Source organism: Marmota marmota, unplaced genomic scaffold (genome assembly GCF_001458135.2).
Source record: "Marmota marmota marmota unplaced genomic scaffold, marMar, whole genome shotgun sequence".
In the NCBI taxonomy this organism is placed as follows: Eukaryota; Metazoa; Chordata; class Mammalia; order Rodentia; family Sciuridae; genus Marmota; species Marmota marmota.
The window spans coordinates 27,762,070-27,785,135 of record NW_026000185.1 but is presented as its reverse complement, the minus strand read 5'-3'; the positions used below and the strand labels follow the sequence as shown (position 1 = coordinate 27,785,135).

At 52.7% G+C, this 23,066-nt stretch overlaps 1 protein-coding gene and 1 long non-coding RNA gene across 3 annotated transcripts in view; one reads left to right on the top strand and one right to left on the bottom strand.

Annotated features, from left to right (window-relative positions):
- Hip1 (huntingtin interacting protein 1) overlaps window positions 1-23,066 on the top strand; it is a 105,797-nt gene that overhangs the window by 9,426 nt on the left and 73,305 nt on the right. The window lies entirely within an intron of this gene.
- Window positions 21,747-23,066, bottom strand: LOC125612384. The gene is made up of 3 exons (XR_007342751.1): window positions 23,025-23,066; window positions 22,285-22,393; window positions 21,747-21,962 (listed from the first exon to the last, which is right to left on the bottom strand). It is a non-coding gene; the product is annotated as an uncharacterized LOC125612384 (long non-coding RNA).

The window sequence follows — 23,066 nt, the reverse complement described above, 5'->3', positions numbered from 1 at the left end:
CCAGTTTAACAAAACTTATAAAATATGCATGCAAAAAAAGAATCCTTAGTGGGAAAAGGCGATCAATAGGAACTATCCCCAAGGAAGCTCCCTGATTGGAATTACTAGACAAATCAGCTATTCAAAATACATTCAAAGAACTAAAGAAAACCCTCCTGGACGAATGAATGGATTCTCAAGTAGAGATGATCCACAATGGGATAGAAGTTATAAAAAGGAAGCAAATGGAAAATTGTAAAGTTGAGAAGTACAATAACTAAAACAGAAAAAATATTCCCTGGGGCGGCTGAACAGTGATTTGAGCAGGAGAAGCAATCTGTGACTTATTCCACTGAGACCATCCCAGCTGAGGCACAGAAACAGAAAGAAGGAGGATAAGTGGAGAGAGCGTCAGAGACCCCTGGGACACCGTCAGCACCCCAACATACGCAAGCTGTCAGTTTTGGGGGAAGAAGAGACAGAGCAGAAGAATATTTGGAGAGAAAGGATGGAAACTATGTCTAATTTGGTGAAAAACATTAGTCTACACATCAAAAAAGCTCCATGAACCCCAAGAAGGATAAATTTAGAGATCTACACTAAGATATATAATCATCACAACATCCTAAGACAGAGCCGGGCATGCTGGCATTTCTATACACTAGCTTTAAAAAAAATCCAAAATGAAATTTTAAAAGGAATAAAAAAGGATAAAATACCTGGGAATAAATTTAAGCAAAGATGTGTAAGACCAGTGTATTGAAAACTACAAAACACTGTTGAAGGCAGAAATAGAAAGCCATCCTGTTCTTTGGTCACAAGCCTTAATGTGGTTGCGATGAAGCTATTTCCCTAGTTAATCTAGAGGCACTGTAATTTCAATGGCCTTTTTGCAGAATAGACAAGCTGATACTAACATTTTTTTATGGGAATTCAAAGGACTCCAAGCACCAAAATAATGTTGAAATAGAAGGACAAAGTTGGTGACTTCATACCTCCCCATTTTAAAACTTATTACAAAGCTGCCGTCATCGAGATGTGGTGCCCTGGCGTGCAGGTAGGACCAGATCCGTGGGGTGGAACTGAATTTCCAGAAATAAACCCACAGGACTGTGGTCAACTGGTTTTTCGGCAAGTGCGCCAAGACTATGCAATGGGGAAGGAATGGTCTTCCATTTACACTGGACGCCCCTGTGTAAAAGAAAGAGGTTGGGCTGCTGTGTGCATCAGTTAACTCCAAACAGAACAAAGGCCAGCACGCAGAGCAAACCTTAGAACTCCTAAAAGGGAACAGGTGTAAGTCTTTATAACTTGGATCAGGTGGTGGCTACTTGCACGCGATGTCAAAAGCATCAGCAACCAGAGAAAAAAATAAACTGCTTCATCAAAATTTAAAATGTGTGTGCTTCAAAGGACACTATAAAAAATGTGTGAAGACATATCAGAATGTGACAAAGTATTTCCAAGTCCCCTGATAAAGGAGTGATATCCAAAATAGAGAGCTCCTTTTTGTTTTATTTTTGGTTTTGTTTTGATTTAAGGCCTTGCTAAATAAGGCTGGCCTCAAACTCATGATCCTCCTGCCTCAGCCTCCCAAATAGCTGAATGTCACCACACCTAATGAGGATTCCTAAAAATAACAAAAGAGCAATAGATAAGTTAAAAAATGGGCAAAGGATTTTTTTTTTTTTTTGTACCAGGAATTGAACCACTGAGGCATTCCACCACTGAGCCACATCCCCAACCCTGTTTTGTATTTTCTTTAGAGACGGGGGTCTCACTGACGTGCTTAGAACTTTGCCATTGCTGAGGCTGGCTTTGAACTCATGATCCTCCTGCCTTAGCCTCCCAAGCCACCAGGATTATGCGCCACTGAAAATCAAGACTCCAGGGAGATCTGATCACACCCCCTAGGATGGCTACAATCAACAAACAAACAAAAACGCGAAACACTGTTGCCGGTGTAGCGAAGTCGGAACTCTTGGCGCTGTTGGTGGGGATGTAAAGGGACTGCTGCTGTGGGACATGGTGCAGGGTCCCTCAGCTACTCAAGGTTCCTCAGCCACTCAAGTTCCCATTGCTGGGAATACATGCAGAAGAACTGGAAGCAAGTTTCAAAGAACTCTCTGAATTCTAATTTTCACAGCAGTGGTGCTCATGGTAGTGAAACATGGAAGTAGACTAGGCAGCACTGGCCGCTGAGTCGGGTGTGGCAGAATACAGCTACAATGGCAGGGGCGCCACCCAGCCTCGAGAGGGAGACATTGACAGGCTGAAGCGCAGCCTCACTGGAGGATGTCATGCTAAGTAAAATACGCCAGTCAAAGAGAGTGGTGCCACTTGGATGAGGTGCTTAGAGTAATTACAGCCATAGAGAAGAAAGTGCTGGGGTTGTCATGGACTGGGGGTTATCCTTGAACAGGACAGTTTGGATGGTGGTGAGGTTGCACAGCAATGTGAGTGTCAATATCACTGAACTACACGCTTAAAAAGGGTCAAGATGCAGAGGGCTGGGGTGGGATATGGGGGCGGTGCCTGCTACCGACGTTTAAGTGCCTGGTTCTGCGCGGGAACGCCAACCTGCTCCAGAGTGAACGTGGCAGCAATTAACCGATGGCTCTACGCTAGTCTCAAGGCTTCAGTCTTTCTTTTAGTCAAGATGAGTGATAAACCAGACTTGTCTGAAGCGGAGAAGTTTGACAAATCAAAACTGAAGAAAACTAATACTGAAGAAAAAAATACTCTTCCCTCAAAGGAAACTATCCAGCAGGAGAAAGAGTGTGTCCAAACATCATAAAATGGGGATCTCCTCCCAAGAGCAAATTTCAACATTGATGGAGAGTCTTGGTTTTAGCAAATCCATGTATTCGTAGAAATTTTAGCATCTATGGCTTCTCACCTGTACTCTGTGGCTAAGAGGTCAACACTAGTCAATGTTCCCTTAAATTTATTTTTAAACTTCTCCTTGGTACATAAATAAATTCCTTAAAAAAAAGGGTCAAGATGCTAAATTTTATGTTAGGCATATTTTTACTACAATAAGAAGTAATAGAGCCAGGTGTGGTGGTGCACACCTGTAATCCCAGCAACTTGGGAGGCTGAGGCAGGAGGATCGCAAGTTCGAGGCAACCTCAGGAACTTATTGAGGCCATAAGCAACTTAGCAAGACACTAAGCAACTTAGTGAGACCCTGTCTCCAAATAAAACATACAAAGGGCTGTGGATGTGGCTCAGTGGGTAAGTGCCCCTGGGTTCAATCCCCAGTACCGAAGAGAAAAAAAAGAAAAAATTATTTAAAAAAATGAATGCTAATACTACAAGTGACTGAACATCAAAACTTGTGAAAGAAGCCCGTCACAAATGGCCACATGTGCTTGCTTCCCGTTTATATGTAACACTCAGAATAGGCGAATCCATGGAGGCAGAAGGTACATCAGCAGTTGCCAGGGCGTGTGAGGGTGGATAGGGAGTGAACATCTACAGGGGTTCTTTTTAGGATGATGAGAATATCCTGAAATTAGATAGTCGTGGTGAATTTTGTTTTGTTTTTGGTACCAGAGATTAAACCCAGGGTGCTCAACCACTGAGCCCCATCCCCAGCTCTTTTTTATATTTTATTTAGACACAGGGTCTCACTAAGTTCCTTAGGGCCTCACTTAATTGCTGAGGCTGGCTTTGAACTCACAATCTCCTGCCTCAGCCTCCCAAGCTGCTGGGAAGCAATGATGATCTCCATACAGCCTGTGAGTATACTAAAAACAACTGAAGTATACCTACTGGAATGGTGTCTGTTCTATCTTAATTTTTTTTTTTTTAAGAATACATTATTCTGGCTGCTATAGTGGTAGGCTATAGGTGGCCAAGAGCGGAGCTGGGAGCTGGTGGCAGTGGTTGGGTTGGAGGCTGGCCTGAGCGGATGGTGGCCAGTAAGGTGGGCAGGCTCCATCAGGAATTGCGTGGGCAGCCCAGGCTCACAGAAGGGAGACACCTCCCATCCTCGAGGCAGGGAGGGCCAAGGGGATGTGGGAGCAGGGTCAGCATTTTAGAAAATCACCCCGACTCTCGGTCTGGTACCAGAAAGTTCATGAGCTTTCATGGGCAGAGGCCAGAGAGCTTCGGATGGTTGTGGGCCAGCTGGCAAGCCAAGACCATGACCTTGGCTCCTGGGAAGACCGGGAGCCTGGCCCCGTATGAAGGAAGCAGCCATATCCTCAAAGCCCAGCAGTGACAGCTGTTTTTGAGTTGAAACGTGGGAGGAGTGGAGACACCCGTATCCTTATCCAGGCTCAATAAGCAGTCTGAAGCCGATTTTGGATGTGGAAATGCCTCATTCTGGATTTGGAGTGTCTGCTCTCTTGAATCAAAGTGACCAATCAGTCAGGAACTGGCACTGTATTTTAAAAGCACTGTTTAATTTTGAGCTGGGTCTTTGCCCATTGTTATTGAAGGAGCAAAAGGCAAACTTAGTACTGTTGAACTCACATGGTTTAATGGCTTCTTAGGACTTTTTGGTTTGTGGTGGCTTCCTTGGTCTCTACAACGACTTTTTGAAGTGAGTTTTTTTGCTCTGAAGCTTGTGTTTGTGTAGGAACGGGAGGCTCAGGAGTTGACACTTTCTACGTGGCCTGAACCCAGGTCTGTAAGTCTCCCCTCTTCCCACAACTGCTCCTGAATTCAGCAGAGGACTGGGTGTTCATTCACATTCTCGGGGTATGTTGCCAAGACACCCTTTTCCAGAAAGTCTATTTTTATCGAATGCCTCTCACTTGCCCATTCCAGTGACTGTTTTAAATAGCATTTTTTCCTGTTAATCATATTAATGTTAATTTTAGAAAAACTACACAAATCATTTTTTAAAAAATCACCATTCATAACCACTGTTAACGTTTTATTTCATTTATTTCTGGTGTTGGCCTGTAAACACCCCGCCTGTAAGTGTGCACACAGATACACACACACATATTTATAATGTTGTCACGGAACTGTGCTCCTACTCCGTAGCTGGTTCTCGCTGGTGTGATGCTGTGAGAAGTGGCGTCAAGGTGGCGGTTACTTAGCCCCAGAGCCAGAATGCAGCCAGTTAGCTGTGTGCCCTTGTGGGTCACTTGACCTTTCTGTGCCTCAGTGTCCCACACTGATCCCAGGGGATCTTGTCCCCGGGGTCAGTGGCTGTCTGTGCCTGAAGTGTATCTGCTTTCTCCCCACTGCCCAGCGGGGCCCTTGCCTTGTAAGCATCTTGTTTACATCCTCCAGTCCCTGGTCCTGTGACTTAGGTGACATCTGCCCTAACACGGGTCCACCTAGGTGCATCTGCTGGAGAAAACCACCCAGCGGCACGTGTGGGCGTGTCTGTTGACCGCGGGCTTCTTGTCCTTTTTCTTCCTTTGTAATTTTCCTTTGTTGGATTGGACTTATTTTTAAAATATGTAATGCATGTGTTTAAAAAAAAATCTACCACGTGGGAGGGTACTCGGGGAAGACTAAGCCGTCCTCTATCCCGCGTCCCAGCCTCGAGCCCCCTTCCTGGGGCAGTCCCCTTCGGTCTCTGGCCCCTCCTGACACCGTCTGCACGTCACCCGGGGTGAGCCTTGGGCTCCGAGGCACTCAGCAGTACGTGGCCGGGATGCGTTCAGATCAGTGGCTGTGGCCTGCCTGGGTGTTTTGTTTGTTTGATCCAAACTGCCATTTAGGGGACGGCTTTGATGGCGTGCCATGGGAAAGGAAAAGATGTAAGTTTGACTTCGTAGAAACTAAAGGCTTCGCAGCAGAATCGATCATATAAGCAGAGTCAGAAGGCGAATGGCCTCCAGTCCCACGGGTTACCTGCATTGCTGGGTGGTCCCTGTTTGTGCCTGTCCCCTCTCTGGTGACTGTGGTAGTCTCACTGGCTGTTCTGTGTTCCAGGACATCCTAAAGGTGGCTGGGCCCTGCACGCGCTGTTCCTTCCCTGTGTGGAACCTCAGGTGCAGTTTAAGGTGTGAGTCAGGCAATGCCGCAGAGTAGCCATCGCTGATAACATTGGAACAATATGCTAGAGTAAAGCTCATTCAAAAATGGGTAAATTGTGTATTTCTGGAACTTTCCATGTACTATTTTCCGACCACCATTAACACAGGTAGTGGATGAGAGGGGGCTTCTGTGTTTCAGCCCTTCCTGCTCCAACTCGTGGCTCCTCGTCTTCTGCGTCACAGAGAAAACCCATGTCATCTGAAGGACCCGGCCTCCCCTGCTTCCACCACAGACTTTGAGAGCACTTGAGTGGAAGCTGTCCCTTCCCGCCCGCCTGTTAACTCAGAGGGTGTCTCTCCCGTGTGCACCTGCCGCCTCCTGGTGTTCTGACCCACTGTCTGGCCCCAGTGGGACCACGGCTGTCCCGCTTGCCCGAGTCAGAAAGCTGGGCGTCATCATGTGCCAGCAACCCTGACTCCCACCGCCCGTTCCTGCTGACCAGCTCCTGGCCTTGGCCTTCCCTTCCCCTGCTCAGGGAGGGCCTCTCTCCACACTGGGCTCCAGCAGCAGCCTCCCCGCAGCCCACCTGCAGCCTCACCACCCGGGGCTCTCCTCTGCACGTTGTCAGAGAGACACCTGAAGCCCAGGCCCAGCCACGTCCCCGCCAGACACCCTGAGCTGCCCTCGGCCCCCTGCATCAGTCACCAGGAGCAGCCAGTGTGCCTGGAAGCTGCCTGCTGGGGAGGGGCACCCAGGGTCTGGGAAAGCTTTCCCCTCGAGGCAGGGACTCTCAGCCTGGTCTCCCCACCCGGGGCCCTGTCCTCCGCGACTCTGCCTTGTCTGGCCCTGGTCACTCCCTGCTTGGGCCCGATCCTGGCGATGCCAGCTCCTCCCGCACACACCCCACTCTGAGAACACACCTGCGGCCCCTTCCTTGGGGCAGCGGCCTTCCTGGCGCTTGCTGCCATGCTGAGACGATATTGGAATGACTCGCGTTGGCCTTTGTCTACACCACTGGCGTCTGGAGAACAAGGCTCCACCTGGCTCCCTTGGGTCTCCAGTGCCTTCCCTACACCTGGTCCTGCCCTCCGAGCAGCTGACCAGGAGGACTTGGCTTCTGCTGGCTGCGCTGAAGCCCTCTTGGTCACTGTGCCGAGGCAGACGACCCTCCAGGCCGTGGGACACTGATGCCTGCGGATTTCCACAGTGGCCTCCGATTGTACCGGGCTTGTGGCGCAGCAGCTCCTCCCTGAGAAGGTGGAGATTTTCCCAGAGGAAGCCTGGTGGCCTGGCGAGTGGGGTGGCAGGTGGGGTGCACTGAGGCTGCAGCCTGCTGGGCTGAGACCTCGCCCTGGCATGGTGCCCATTCTCTGTCTGCTCAGCCTGTAGCATGCCCTCGTGCCCTCTAACCTTTGACCCTTTGACCCTTTGCCCATGTGCCCTCAACCCCTGAGAGCCTCTTTCCTGCCCTGCTCTTCCTGGGACCCCTCCCTCTGTGCCATCTGGGGACAGGACTCGCTGCTCACCGCCCAGCGCCCGCCCTTATCATCGGAAACGCTTTTCCCCACCTTCGCTCCTGGGCACCGCTTTCTTTTGGGTCCTCCTTCCTCCCTTTCTTTTGGGCACCTGTCTACCTCTGGGACTGTCCACCGTGACATCGCTGGCTGCCTTCCTCTTCCCGAGGCTCTGACCTTTTTCAGGAGTTGCGGCTCCTGCTCCTCCCAGCCCTCCTGTCCAGTCCCACCTTCCGACCTTGCCCATTTCCCAGAGCTCTGCCTTCCGCATCTTGCTGCCTCCGGAGGAACCTCCTCCATCCCTCCCAAGGGACAGAGGAGTCATTTCCAGAGAGAAGGCCACCTCTCTGCTCCCCTGGTCGCTCAGCGCCGCCTGGGAGACCTGGGGGACCTTGCAGCACTGTTATTGAGTTATTTTTCTCCCTTTCTCCCCAGCTCTCGCCCTTGGGGAAGAACTTGACCTTGAGTAGCTGTGGTTCCCATTGGAGGTGTGGGCTCTCTCCTTGGCCCTTTCCCACCACCACAGTGAGCAGAGCTGGGTGTGGGAAGGCTGAGGACCAGGGGGTGGGTGCTTTGTGGTTTTTTGGTGGCATCGTTGAGTCCCTTGTCCTTGCTGTTTCGTTTGATTTGCTTTGTTTGGCAATGGCAGGAGGGAGGGTCCCTTAGGGCTCCTGGAAAGGGCAGGAAGGACGAGCCACATGGCTTTACTCCTCTGTGAGCCCCCGCAGACCTCCTTTTTGTGGTCTGGTGCTGATGGTACACTTGTCACCTGTCCCTGCTCTGAGCCTCTGCAGCATTCTGGTGACGCCGCTCTGACAGTCAGATCTCATCCTGTTCCTGGCCACGGTCCTAGTTCATTGTGTGACCTTGGGCACATCATTACTTACCTCATTATAGTAATTGCCACACAGTGTGGTAAGGATTAAAGACCACAATAGACCTCACAGGTGGGGGTTCCCTCCCTTCCTGAGCCGGAAGGAGCTAGAGGAAGGTGAGCGGTAAGCACCCCCCAGGGGACTCTAGGACATCCAGGATTTGGGGGTGAGCCATTAACAAGATTGCCCTTGTGGCAGACACAGGGTTCTTTTTGAGCAATCTATAATTCCAGCCCTGGGGCCAGCCAGGAGCAGGAGGCGGATTGATAGAACTGTCAGGGACTGCTGCTGTCACACCCAGGAAACTGGCCTGACTCTGGACTCTCTCTGCTTGTGTGGCTTGTGTGGCCCCTTTGACCTTCACATGGTCCTGCCCTAGCCTGCTTTCTGGCTGACTTAGGTTGTCGTGCCGTGTTCCCAGCCCCCTTCCCCCGGGACCTCATCACGTGCACACATGCCAGTCCCCGGACCCAGCTCCCTCCTGCGCCTCCCCCCTCAGAATGTAGCTGCCGGCAGGTTATCCAAGGGTGCTCCAGCCCTGACCTCAGTTCTGGCAGCTTCTCAAGTGGTCCCACAGCTGGGCAGATGTGCCTCCCACCTTCCAGAGTTCTTTCAAAAACGAGGAAGAGGCAGGCCAGCCAGCTCCCAAGACCTTTGGGAGTGACAAGGGTGTAGAGTTTTCTTCCTTTGGGGGAATTTTTTTCTTTCTGTGTTTTTATTGTGTATTTATTTATTTTTGTAGTTCTGGGATGGAACTCAGGTCCTCATGCCTGCTAGGCAAGTGCTCCCTGCTCAGCTGCACCCCAGCCCTCTGCCTGCAGTTTTTGGTCTCCCACCTTTTTTTACCTACTGCATAGTACTCCCCAAGTGTTCTGGTTAGTTAGTTTCAGCGGTCTGCCATTGCTAGGGTATCTAAGTGATCTTCTCTTTTCCCTTGGAAACAGTGCTTCAGACAATGTCCTTAACCTTGGCTCGTGATGCCCCTATGGGAGCCTTTCCTTAGCTTTGATGCCCAGGGGTCAGGATGTCCTGTTCTTAGACTGTTCCCCCGTAGGAAAAATGTTTTTCTTTATGGCTTCATCATTTTATATCTTAACTAAGAGGGTCTTTTTTTAGAATTTTAAGACAGGGTCCTGCTAAGTTGCCCAGCTGGACTTGAGCTTGGAAATCCTCCTGCCTCAGTTTCCCGAGTAGCTAGGATTACAGGTGCGCCACTGCGGCCAGCTCTAAGAAGATCTTTAAACCTTAGGTCTGCTGAAGTTGTAAACAGATTTTTCCTCTATGTTTCTGTGTTTGGTTCCTAAACTAGCTGGGATACTTCTCCCCCAGGGTGAGAACTTCTCCCCATTGGACTGGAGGCACCTGATCGGTCTATCTTTCCCCTGCTGGTGAGAAATGCCACCTTTATCACCAGGAGGAGTCCCTTCAATACCCTGGTTTGTTTTCAGGTTTGCTGTTCTGTCTCACTGACCCACGCGCCTGCGTCTACGCCACCACTGTCCTGTGCTTCCCTTTTCCTCTGTCTCTTGTTTTTTTTTTTTGGGGGGGGGCAGGAATTGAACTCAGGGGCACTGGCCACTGAGCCACACCCCCGCCTCATTTTGGATTTTATTTAGAGACAGGGTCTCACTGAGCTGCTTAGTGCTTCGCTTTTGCTGAGGTTGGCTTCGAACGTGTGATCTCCTATCTCAGCCTCCCAAGCCTCTGGGATTATAGGCTGCACCACTGCACCCAGCCTGTCCCTTGTTTTGGCACTGGGGATTGAATCCAGGGTCTTGTGCACACAAGGCAAGAGCCCTACCACTGAGCTACACCCACATACAGCTAAGTGGGCCCCCAGCATCTGTCCCCTGTCTGACTTGTTTCATTGCCTAAGGTTCTCATTACATTGTGTCATTGTGATGTGACCCCCCCCCCCACACACACACACATTTTGTCCTTGGTTCCTGGTCTGTGACTCCCTCTCCGAGGCAGGTCTCAGGAACTCTGATCTTCCCTGCCTTTCTGCCCTGAACCTGTCCGTAAGGAATTCCTGTGATCTCCCCTGGTTGATAGCAGGTTGTAAGACCCTCCTTGTTCCAGAGGTCCTGCCCTCCCCCCTGGAGGGAAGGATGCTGTCTGGAGACGCCAGAAAGAACCAGAATAGACAGGCCCTGCTGGGCTCCCCAGCCCTGTCCATTAGTATTAGTGTGGACCTTCGTGTCCAGCCACCGTCCTCTAAGGTCGTCCAGGCAATGGAGTTTCTCGAAACCCAACAGGATTGGGTTTGGAGAGCTTCTGGTTAGTGACTCGCAGAGGTTCTTGGAAGTCAGTCCACCAGGAGAGGGCACAGGGCGCTCTTCCCCCTGGGCGCCTCTTCCTCGTCCTTTGTAATAGGTTTTATAATCAGCCAGGAAACAGGGTCCAGAGCTGGGTGAGTCAGTCCAGCTTATTAACAGGACCTGAGATGGGTCTCGCCCCAGACCAGAAGCACAGGCCTGCGTGTGGCATCTGAAGTTGGGGTGTGGTTCAGCCTTGGGGACCAAGGCTGTGGGATCTGGTAGTGTCTCCAAGGGGTGGCATCAGGGCCAAACTGGCTTAGGGGACACCTTGCTGATGTCCACTGCTGCGCCGTCGCTCACTGGTGGGGAGAAATCCGCACACCCTCTGAGGTCGAGTTGATGGTGGAGGCTGAAGAGCAGAGGGAGGATGGACACTCGGTCTCTCCTGGGCACACAGCCGTGTATGGGAACTCCATTCCTTTCCACGGCTGAGTCTTGTGCCGCGTGACCCTGGAGCACATTCTGTTTATCCATTCGCCTATCCAAGGACACTTGGTCGGTTCCCATCTTTGTGGCTGTGGTGGATGCTGCTGCATGAACGTGGGTGCCCACGTGTCCATTCGAGTCCCTGCTGTCAGTGCTTTTACCTGGACACCCAGGAGCAGCTTTGCCGGTCCTCTGGTGATCCCATCTGACTTTGAGGAGCCACCAGGCTGTTTCACACAGCCACAGAGGAAATGTTTGGTCCCCTTTTTAGAGGAAGCAGTCCCTGAGACCTGCTCTCACCTGGTTGCATTCACTGCCCCAAATGGTCCTTCCCTGGAGTCAAGCACAGGCTCGGCCCTTGGTGGTGCAGAGTGGAAGTCAGGTGGGCAGATGGACAAAAAAGCTCCGGACCACGGACCCTGGGTAGGACAGCAAGAAGCAATGTAGAGCCATCGAAAGGCCCTGCAGCTCTCACATTTGATGAGTGAGTCAGGCAAGAGACACGAGTCCCCTTTCTTAGGCCCCAAGGCAGGTGAATGAGTGGGAAGAGTGGGCTCAAGGCAGGTGGCCAGCCGTGGGAATCTGAACCTCTCCTGGTGCCTCCCGTGCCCACTGAGCTGCCTTTGCTCCTCGTGGAACATCTTCATCTGTCACTTCCCCAGGGAGCTGCCCCTGGCCCCTGCCCCTGCCCCACCCACCCCAGCCCCCTCTCCGTGCTCCCTGGTGCAGGCCAAGAATGCTGTCTTCACAATCTGAGGCTAACCTGGTTGTCTGTCTCGGGAGTCACAGGATGACCCAGTGCCGTGCATACAGTAGACACTTAATAAAGGTTTACTGATGGAACTAGAAGGGAGAGGTCAATAAGTGCTTGTATATGGCGGGGCTTGAAGGGCACAGGAGCAGTCGGGGAGGCAGGCAGGTGTTGGGGAGGAAGGTCAGATTCTAGAGGGATGTGATCACCAGGTGTGTTAGGGTTCCCCAGAGAATGCACAGACAGATAGACAGAGGGAGGGACAGAGAGACAGGGAGAGGGAGGGAGGACGGGAGACAGAAGGAGGGAGTGAGGGACAAAGACAGATTAGAGTACAGGAATTGGCTCTGTCACTGTGGAGGCTGAGGTCCTACCATCTGCCACTGGCCGGCTGGAGACCGGGAGGAGCAGGTTTTAAACTCAGTCTGAGGCCTGAGATCCAGGGGAGCCCAGGTTGTAAGTCCCAGTTCAGGGGCAGGAGATGAGGTGTCCCTGCTTGGCAGTCAGGCAGAAACTGGAGGGCCCTGTTCCTCTACTCCCCATCTTTTGTCCCCTTCTGGCCCTCAGCCATTGGACGATGTCCACCCACACTGGAGAGCAGTCTGCTTTGTGAAGCCCACTCATTCAAATCTGATCCCTCCAGCAGGACCCCACAGACCCAGAAATAATGGTTCACCAAATATCTGGGTACCCCATGGCCCAGTCACGTTGATGGAATTAACAGTCGCACCCGTATAGGTGATTTCAGAGTCCCCTGGTGTCACCAGGTACCTCCTCTGAGCCATGCTGGGGATGTCCATTTGCACTTCCATTTTACCCCCCCCCCTGAGAAATGGGGATTACCTGTTTGTGGGGGAGAGATGGCATCTCTGCTACCATCCCGTCCACCCGTCCTTGGTGGTGCTGGTTCACAGGAACAACTTTATGTGCTTTAAGAAAAACGTAGCTAATCCTTCTGTAACACTAAGTATACTAAGCAGTGTTTTAAGTATTCTATTTCTTTATTTTTGGTACCAGGGATTGAACCTGGGGCACTTTACCACATCCCAGTCCTTTTTTTAAATTTTATTTTGAGACAGGATCTCACTAAGTTGCTGAGGCCAGCCTTGATCTTGCCATCCTCCTGCCTCAGCCTCCTGAGCTGCTGGGATTGCAGATGTGCACCCCTGCGCCCAGTCTCAGTACTTGACATATGCTAATCCCTTCAGTCTCAGAGCAGCCCTTAGAGGTAGCTACTACTACCAGCCCTGTTTTGTAGATGGGGACACAGGCACAGAGAGGTGGAGTGAATTGTCCAAGGCCACACAGGGAGTAAGCATTAAAGCCCAGGATCTCTTCTGAGAGTCCAGAGAGCAAGAGCTGGACTTGGGGATTCCAGCTTACAAGCCGCTCTCTCTCCAGCTCCTGACTCTGCCCTTAGAATCCTGGGAGGTGTATCTTGCATGGAGGGTCCTTGAAGACCCCATCACCCTTCCTGTTCATGCAGACCAGGGGCTCACAGGTGCCCTTGTGCCATTCACCTGCACGAATAGCTGCCTCCTGCTAAAGGGATTTGTATAGAGCCCACATTGTGACTCTTAAAAAGAAATAAGTGGGATGAATGAATAAGCACCTAAAAATAACCCAGGATCAATTTTGAGGGGGAGGAGGCCATGTTTTCCTTTCTCCTCCTTCCACTCCCTCCCTCCTCTCCCAGGGCCTGGAAATTGCTGCTGGTTGACAGTTGGCCAGGCGGGCTTCCTGTAAGGCCAGAATAACATAGAATTAGGCTGGCTGCTGCCCACCCCAGGACGGGGATGCTGGCTCTTGGTCACTGTGTGCTGGCTCTTGCTCTCTGAGCCTCTCCTTCCAACCTTTTCTGGGCTCACACTTCTGGGACGCTTCTTTGCTTCAGAGATAACAGGGCAGCATCAGCCTGTGGATTTGTCCTCTTGGGCAGAAGCAGTGGCTGGCAGCGCCCACGCTGGCCCATCGAGGGTGCCCACAGCTGCTGCTCTCAGGGAGGAGCCGGCTGGGCAGGGCAGGGCAGGGGCTCCCGCAGTCTGGGCCCTGAGGCGAGATTTCCAGGCCTCTGCTGACTCAAGAGTTTGGCCAAGAGGTTCCCATTGGTCTCTGCACCTCTAACAGGCCCCCTGGTCCCTGCCAGCCACCTGCAGCCTGCCTGGGAAGGTGTTGGGGATCCAGCAGAGCATTGCTGCCCAGAACTCATCTGCAAAAGTGTCATTGGGCCATGGGATGGAAAATTCCAGGTGGAAGCCTGGAAATTCCCGAGCAGGAGAGGCGGCCAGGGCGGGGCCAGCTTCCTTCCCCGCCCCCACCCCTTGGCTGTGGGGGGTGGAGCCCAGCTGTGGTTGTTCACTTGTTCCCAGTCCTGGCTGCTTATCATGGTACCCTAGGGGGAGCTTTTAAGTCCTGATACCCAGGCTGCCCCCAGGCTGGTGACAATAGAGTCCCAAGTGACCTGGGCGGAGCCAGCTGGAGAACTCTGCTGGAAAGACAGCCCCGCTCCTCCACCCTCGTCTTGCTCCTTCACTTCTGATTCTCAAATCCAGACAGTGGCTTGGCTGCGCACAGTAGGTGCTTGGGCAGGGAAGTGGGGTGTCTCTGCCCCACTGTGCTGATGCTCCCTTGGGCCACACGCCAAGGGCTCAAGGCCACGGCAAAGTGCTTTTGCAGGATTTCATTTAAAATGTTCCTTAAAAGCCCTAAAGGGAAGGGATCTGTTTGGAGGTTGTACTTGCGGTCCTGGGGGTGACAGAGCCCCCCAGGGCTGAACAACCCCTCCTGGGCCTGCCTGAGTGGTTCGCATCCTGTCCAAGCTGCAGGGTGGCTTCTTTCACCTGGAGCATGTGAACAGGCCAGGCCCACTTAGGTGATAAGATCACATCTCTCTCTGACAGGGCCCCTGTCTGATTACCCAGGATTCCTCTTAATGTTCCCACTGCCTCCCAGTGGGGTCAGTTCTGCAAGCCCGCCTGGCTCTGTCCCTCCTTCATCCCTGCAGTGGGTCCCCTCTTGTCCCTCCCCAGGAAGCCATGGTCTGCACCGCAGCCTGAGTGCCCGAAGTTCCTAGCCCGGCCCCTCCAGAGCCTCGCAGGCCCCGTTGCCCACAGCTGGCCCCAAATGCTACTGGCCTGTGGATCTACAGGCTGGGGGGCCTGCAGGGGTTGTCCCCAGCCCCCTGTGCTCCTCAACTCCCAGTGAGGACCTCTCCAGCTGCCCCTATCAGCCTCTGCCCAAACCCCCAAAGCAGAGGCACCCAGTGCCGCTTGCCCCAAGCCTATTCTTGGCTGGCTTGTGGTGCACCCACAGGTGGCCTGGGCTGGAAAGCCCGGGAGGCCAGAGCTCCTGGGTCCTCCCCATGTATTCGCTCCGTGAAATGCTCTTGGCTTATGCCACTCTCTGGCCCGATCATCCCAGGCACGCTTCCCCTGACTGTCCCTAGCCACTGGCCTCCCCTTCATAGTGCTATCCACCTGCTTTCCCGTGGGACCCTGCGGGATTAAGGTGGTGCCCATGGTGCCTCCCTGAATGGGTGCCTGGCCAGCTGCCTGCTAGGACCACACAGGCCTGGAGCAGCCCACACACCCTGGACCCGTGCACCCCAGAACTGGAGTACTTCTGATACTCTCTGGACTTGAAACTGCCATCTGCCCACTCAGCTGGCCCAAAGTGTGTCCCTCCTCTGAAGGAAAGCACAGTTTCATGATGGCCCAGCAGCTCCCATAGCTTCAGTCCCAAGGCAGCCCCTGGGACTCAGGACTAGGGACAGATTCCTGGACTTGGAGGCTAGCAGATGCTAAAACCAAGGCCACGTTCCCTGGTTTGTGCACACTTTTGTAGGTGATGGGGACACTTGGGGCCTCTGCTCTTCCTCCTGGGAGACTCAACCCTGTCCAGGACCAGGAGGATTTACCTGGAGGCACCTCCTGTAGACTCCCGGGCTGCCGTGTGGGTCTCCCAGAGTGCCCTGGGTCCCCGCTGTGACACAGCGCTTGATCTTTCCTGGCTCTAAACAGCACATCAGGCCCCTTCTCATTTCTCATTTATGCCGCAGCTCTTGGGGTTCCCCAGGGACAGCTCTGATTTCCCCAGCTGGTGCCCAGAAAGTGCCCCGGCAGACATGTCCCAGCTGATGGCTTTGCTCGCGAAAGGCAGAGCAAAGAGCCCTTGCTGGGCTGAATCCGCACGAGGAAGGCGGCGGTGGACGTGGAGGCGAGGAAGGTGCCCAGGAATAGCCCTGCCTCTGGGAGCCTCTGGGAGTTGCGGCAAGGCCCTCCCTTCTCAGGCTCCTTGTGCACAGCCGCGAGTGTTGCTGGGAGACTGAGGACGGCACAGGCAGAGACTGCTCCCTGGCAGGTGGCACCGCCTATGGTGCAGGGCAGAGCAGGGCACAGGTGTTTACTGGGTGTGACGAAGGCTCAAGGTAGTCACTGTGCTCCTGCAACTGCGTCTTTTGCACAGGAATTGAACCTGGGCCCTTGACTGCCAAGCCACATCCCCAGCTCTGGCCCCTCCTTTTTTTTTTTTTTTGAGCCGGGGTCACTAGGTTACTTCCAGTCTCGCTAAATTGCTGAGGCTGGCATCAAACCTGCGATCCTCCTGCCTCAGCCTCCCACAGCGCTGTGATTACAGGTGTGCGCCGCTGCACCTGGCTGACACTAGGTCTTTACTGAGCGCCTGGCCAGGACTTGGAAGTGCTGTGCTCAGTGCTGTCCACGGAGGGTTATGCAGATGACCGCCCAGGTTCCTGTTGGGTCCCCTGTGTACACATCAACACAGGTGGGACTGGCCTAGCCAGGAGAGGAGGCTGGTCTGGTCAGCAGGGGCCTGAGGGTTCCTGCAGGCCCAGCACCTTCCTGCGGGGTCAGCAGTTTTCCTATACAAGGAGTTTTGCATCTGGAAAGAAAATTACTAGGATTCCATGTAAATCAGGAGTAAGGGAAGGCCTTCTGCTGAGCTCCTTCACCTCTAGCAGGACTGTGGGAGGGGGCGCTTGGTACCCCCTCCGGTTCACTCTTCCTTCTAGCACTTTCTTAACCCTGGGTTCTCCCATCACCTTCTCTCCCTGCCTTTGCTTCACCCTGGTCCCCTTTGGTCGTGGGGTCTTCTCTGTCCTCCCCAGCATCTTGCTCATTGCTTCCTGCTGAAGCTGCACCATTTTCTTTCTACCTAGTTGGTTTTTAGTCTTTTCTGTTGTTTTGGGTACCATGGGTTGAACTCAGGGGCACTTGACCACTGAGCCCCGTCCCCAGCCCTATTTTGTATTTATTTAGAGCCAGGGGTCTCCCTGAGTTGCTTAGGGCCTCACTGTTGCTGAGGCTGGCCTTGAACTCGCGATCCTCCTGCCTCAGTCACAGCGACTGGCTGTTTTTAGTCTTTTCAATTTGTCCTTCAGATGGAGTCTCACAGTGTTGCCCAGGATGGTCTCAGACTCCTGGGCTCAAGCCATCCTCCAGCCTCCGCTTCATGAGTAGCTGCGGCTGCAGGTGTGGGCCACTGTGCTGGCTCCTGGGGCTCCTGGGGCTCCCAGGGGTAGGGATTTGGGATACCTGTGGCAATGCCAAGTGTGGGTGTGTCTGGTATTTAATGAAATCTGTGTTCAAACCACTGAAGGGAAGTCGACCACGGGCCATGAGGTGGAGCCTGTGGTACCAGGAGCAGAAGGTCAGGATGGGCCTCGCCTGTGCCCCTCCCTGGCCTTTCCACCTGCCTCAGTTTACCTTCTCCCAGGGCTGCTTCGCCTTGCTGTGGGACCTGGCGTCCAAGAACTCAGGGTCTCATCCTGTGCTGCTCCTTTTGGTCTTAGTGTGTGTGTGAGCACCCATGTGGCTGGCCCAGCCAGGAGGAGAGGTCCTGCTGGTCACTAAGGGGTCACCAAGGGGGCCAAGAGGCCAGCTAGCTGGCCCTACATTCGAATCAGGGGTTCCCTGTACCCAGCTGAGGGAATTCATGCAAATCAGGTAGGGAAAGGAGGGGAGGCGCCAACCTGCAGGGGCTCACGGGATCTCACAAGTGTTTAGAGTGAAGAAGGTCAACCCGTAAATAACAGTCCACACAATGCCACAGTCTCATGCCCGCTGCCCCTCAGGAGGGCATGTGAACCCAGAGTGGGGCCAGAGCTGGGCTCCGGAATAAGCTGCCTGTATTTCACCCTGGCTCACTGCTTATTAGCTATGGGACCCCTGCACAAGTCACTGAACCCCTCTGGGCCCCCGTTTCCTAATCTGTGAAGGAGAGGCGACAATAGCAACTCTTGCTCCATAGGGTGTTGTGGGGACTGAGACAGTTCTGGTGGAGCTCGTCATAGGGCTCGCCACCTGATATGCTGGTACGAGCTCCGTCAGTGTTATCAGTTGCTGTTCTAGTCACAGTCACCCAGTGCCCTCTCCCCTGAATCCACCTTCCCCTTGCTAGGGGGCACTGCATCCAGTGTTCAGATGTATCCCCTAAGACTGGGAGCTCCTGCATTTCCTGAAGGGTTTCTTTTTCTCTTTTCCTTTTTTAACTTTAAAGTGTAACTATGCTCCCAGAAAGAGAGGAGTCACAGGGAAGGTCCTTTGACATTGAAAAAGCCACCCAAGGCAAGGCCAGGCCGGATACTCCACTGGATAGCTCCACCAGGATCACCACTCAGTCATCTGATTTTGTTACTGTAACAGACTACCTGAAGCTGAGTAACTTTGTAAAGTAAAAAGGTTGTCCAGCTTATAGTTTTTTTTTTTTAATTTGTTTTAATTAGTTACACATGACAGTAGAATGCATGTATGCACTTTGATATATCATAGATAGATGGGACATAATTTCTCATTTTTCTGAGTGTACATGTTGCAGAATCATATTGGTCATGCAGTCACATGTATACATATATACATACAGTAGCTCATAGTTTTGGAGGCTGAAAGTCCAGACTGGGTGGCCCCAGTGGTTCATCCTCTGGTACAGAGTTAATGACGGATGGCAGCATGGCCGGAAGAGGAGAGAAATGATACAAGACAGGGAGCCAGCACAAGGGGCAGACTCCCTGCTTTTATAACAATCCTCTCCCGCAAGCTAACCAGGGGGCCCCAGGAGAATTTCCAAGACAGTGTCCTCTTGACCTCTCATGAGGTCAGCACCACCATATCAACAACCAAGGCCCCAGCGCACCAACCCTCAGGGGACAAACCGTATCTGAGCCAATGCACAGGCCACGTTGGGACCTCCCTCACCCTGCCAAGGCCCTGCTGGTAGGAGTCCCCACAGGGAGAGGATTTGGAACCACCCAGCCAAGTGACCATCTGCCAGTGTCCTTTGCAGCTCTGCTCGGCATGGTCAGTGGCTCTGGGTCCTCTTTCCCCCAGATAAAACCTGCTCATTTACTGTCTTTAAATCAAAATGACTAGTTACCTCCATTTTTTGTCCTTTTTTTCTTATGATTTCAGATTTTTAAAAACATTACCTAGAACTTTTTGATAACTAGCACTTAGTAGATCAAGGGACCTGTATGTGCAGCTGGGCTTCCTGATGCACAGGGAATTCTCACGTCCACCTGGGAGGTCTAACATTTATTAGCCTGTTTTTCAGGCAAGAAAACTGAAATTCAGAGGTTGAGGAACTTAATCATATCTACAAAGTAATGGAGCCAGAATTCAACTTGAGATCTGACCCCGGGCTCCTATTTTCTTTTAATAACGACTGTTATTATGCAAGTGACATTTTATCATAGTTCCTTATAAAAATTAAAACATTGTAGGCAAAGTGAGAGACCCTCCGGCCGCCTTCCCTACGCCCAGGCTTTAGTATACATTTGTTGTTGAATTTTTTACAGTCCTTATGTGCCTTGGAATAATAGCCCTGCTTCTGCCTGGCCTGTTTTTTTTTTTTTTTTTTTTTAAGGGTCTAATGAGATAATGAATAAAAAGTCACTTTGTAAACATGACTGTCCTGCACCAGGTTATTTTTAGTAGCAGCAGAGTAACTTACATAATTACAGCCCTTTTGTAGAGAGTATTGTCTCATTTAAACCTTGTTACTGGTAATTACTGAAACTTAACTCCTTTGAAGTACAGTACTTTGTAATACGGCCCTGCTCAAGTGGTCATCCAGGGTCATCGTGTGGTATTTGTAGGGCCAGGCAACAGAATCCTGGTCACCAGTAGGTGTCAGCCTCCACCAGGGCACGGCCACTCATCTTCTGGATGTCAAGGAACTGGGAGCCTCTTGGGTCTTTTCTGTACTTTCTAGCTGATGTAAACTGAGGATGGGTGACGTGGACATGGCTGGAGGGAGCCCTGGAGCTGGGCCGAGTGCACGGCATGCAAAGGCCAAGCCTGAGTTTGCTCAGAGGTGAGCAGGGAGCCCAGGCCTCAGACCGTCCCGTCACAGGGAGATGCAGGCTGTGCCCAGGGGTGGTCCCTGGTGGGAAGGGACTCCCTGGTACTTGGCTGTGTCAGGATCTGAGATGGGTCCTGAAGGATGAGAAAGAATCTACCAAGATGAGGACCTGAGAATGGCTTCCAGGACCATCCTGTACAGGTTTTATGGAGTGGGAAGGGTGAGAGGACAGGAGAAGGTAGTGGGGAGTGGAGGCAGAGGAGGCCATAGTGTTGAGGGCCAAATAAACCACAAAAGGGATTAGGCTAGTGAGCAATTGCATTGAAATGTGGAGAATGAATTAGACAGGAAGAGACTAGAGGCAGGGAGGCCCGGAGGCTGTCACTGAGTCTTAGCCAGGGCAGGAGCGTCCACTCTGGGAGCAGACATACTTTGGAAGCTATTTGCAAGTAAACCAGTTAGCAGGGGGATGTCAGTGGGGAAATTAGGGCTGACTTAGAAGTTTCTAGCTTGAGAAGCTAAATGAAGGTAGAAATGTTAGTTGACACAGAAAACATAGGAGGAAGAGAAATTTATCCATGGACTTGAGTCTGTGTGGGCCTATGGGGCTGGACCTCGCAGGAGATGTCCTGCAGTGGCATGGCAGCAGCTGGCAGGACTCTGGGTTCTGGACCTGCTGTCTCCTCTTTCTGCCTGTTCAATTTATTCGAAAGAGGCCCTGGGGCAGGGCGGCTCAAGCCTCAGTGATCTTGCATGTTCGCCGGGAGCACCCGTGCGCTCTGTGCTCACTCACCAGGGGCTGCTGGCAGGACTCCCTCTGCATGGAGCAAGGGAGCATGCTGGCCTGCCCTTCTGTGTCACATGGGCAGCTTAGAGGGCATCTCCCAGGTGGGCATCTGTCTGGAGCATTCATTGACCTTTGAGCAGCGAATCCATCTCCTGAGGCTGCTAAAACAAACTTGCCTGCAAACCCAGCTGCTAAGACAAGAGAATTATTTTCTATCAGTTCTGGAGGCCAGAAGCCCCAAACCAGTGTCACTGGGCTGCATTCAATGCAGCAGATGCCACATTCTCTCCAGAGGCCCCAGGTGGGACGCCTTATCTCCTCTGAATTCGGGTGGCTGCAGGCACTCTGTGGCTTACGGCCACATCACTCTGTCTCTGTATTTAGGACTACACAGATAATCTTGGGATTCTTAACATATTTGCAGTCTAACATATAAAGCAGCATGTACAGGTGCCTGCGATCGGGTCCTCTTATCTTTGGGGGCCATTATTCAACCTCCTACAGGTAGGGCTTGGGAGGGTACTTTCTGTAAAGCAGAAAGGGCGCCACTGACCCAACATTTTCACTTGAATGTCACTGCCCACCTGGGTGGTGGGTGCCACTACCACCATTTTAGGCATGAGAAATGTTTTGGGTTTTTTTTGGCCAGGCAAGGTGCCAAGATGACATGGGACTCTTGATCTCTTGATCAACCCCAGGCCTAAGCATTTTTTATAAAGATAAAACATAGCCACGCATATCCACATATCATATGGCAAACCCATGTAACACAGCAGCAGATAATCCCACACTCATTTGCACATGGGCTGACAGCGGTGGGTTCACAGAGCCAGGGTGTCCCATGGCGGTGGCCCTGGAAGGTGAGGAAGCAGTGCATTGTCTTCTCTTGGCCCCCACTGCATCTGGGTCCCTCCCCACTTAGGGCCTGATCACTTGGCTCTGGGGGGGCGGGGCATGTGTCTCACCAGAAGAGACCAGAACAGCCCACCCGACTTGGCTGGCTGGGGCACAGCACATGTAGGGCCAGGCTGGCCAGCGGCAGCCCTAGGGTGGGGGCAGAAACAGCGAATCAGGCTGCAGCCCAAATTTGGGATTAGATAGAGACCTGGGCCCAGAGATCCCCTGCCTGAAGCCAAGGAACCCTTGTCTAGCCTCCAGACAGAGCCATAAAATGAAACTTGCCATCACCACAAAAGCCCCTGACATTCCTGTCCCCACTTCTGCACTCAGATAGCATCATGGTGGCCTCACATGCCCCAGGAGGCAGGAGAACCATCTCAATTTCATAGATTAGGACTCAGATCAGAAGGGGAGGGGGCTACTATCAGCCCAGCAGGCCCCCTGGATGGGGGATGGGGGTGGTCACCTGTTCATTTGAAAGAATCTTGAAAGCTGGAGGCTCCAACTGCAGAGCTGCTCCTGCCAGGTGTGTGAGCTGGGGCAGGTCACTCCTTCCCTGGGCCTCAGTTTCTTCCCTGTGTAAAGCAGTCGATCTCAGTGGACTCCGAGGATCCTGTGTCTCTCCTACATCTGACTTTTGGATGGGAGCCTTATTGAAATTACAGGTTTGGATGGTGAAGCTACTTCTGGGGACCTTTCTCCAAATGAGCATTTGCCGGGAGCCCTTTTCTGGCCACCAGCTGCAGTCTCCTGCAGACCGGAGGACAGGTCTCACGTTTCTCTAAGGAGCGGAATTCCGGCTGGGGAGGAAGGAGCTCTGAGCTCGGAGCAGACATCATTCAAAAACCAGGGAGCCAATTTTCCCCACTCCAGGCAGGGCAGGCTGCAGCTCCCTTGGTGGGAAGGAGGGCCATTAGAGCCCTCCCGGGGATACCTGTGCCACTTCCTTCTCTTTGACCATCTGTTTGGAGACCCCAGACTCATTTGGGAGGCCCCTGGAGATTAGCCGCAGGAGGCAAACAACTGGCTCTGAATTCCCTCTTTGTCCGAGGAAGCCAAGTGGGGAGGGGCGGAGGGGACCCCCTGCCCCCGCTGGAATGTCTGATCCGGCGCCCCCACAGCTCCCCCGTCGCCTCCCCCGCGCACTTCCTGACTCCCACTGATCCCCCCACCACCGCACGCGCGCGCGCACACACGCGCACTCACACAACACTCGCTCTTCCCGGCGGGCAGGCGGCCTCCCTCCCT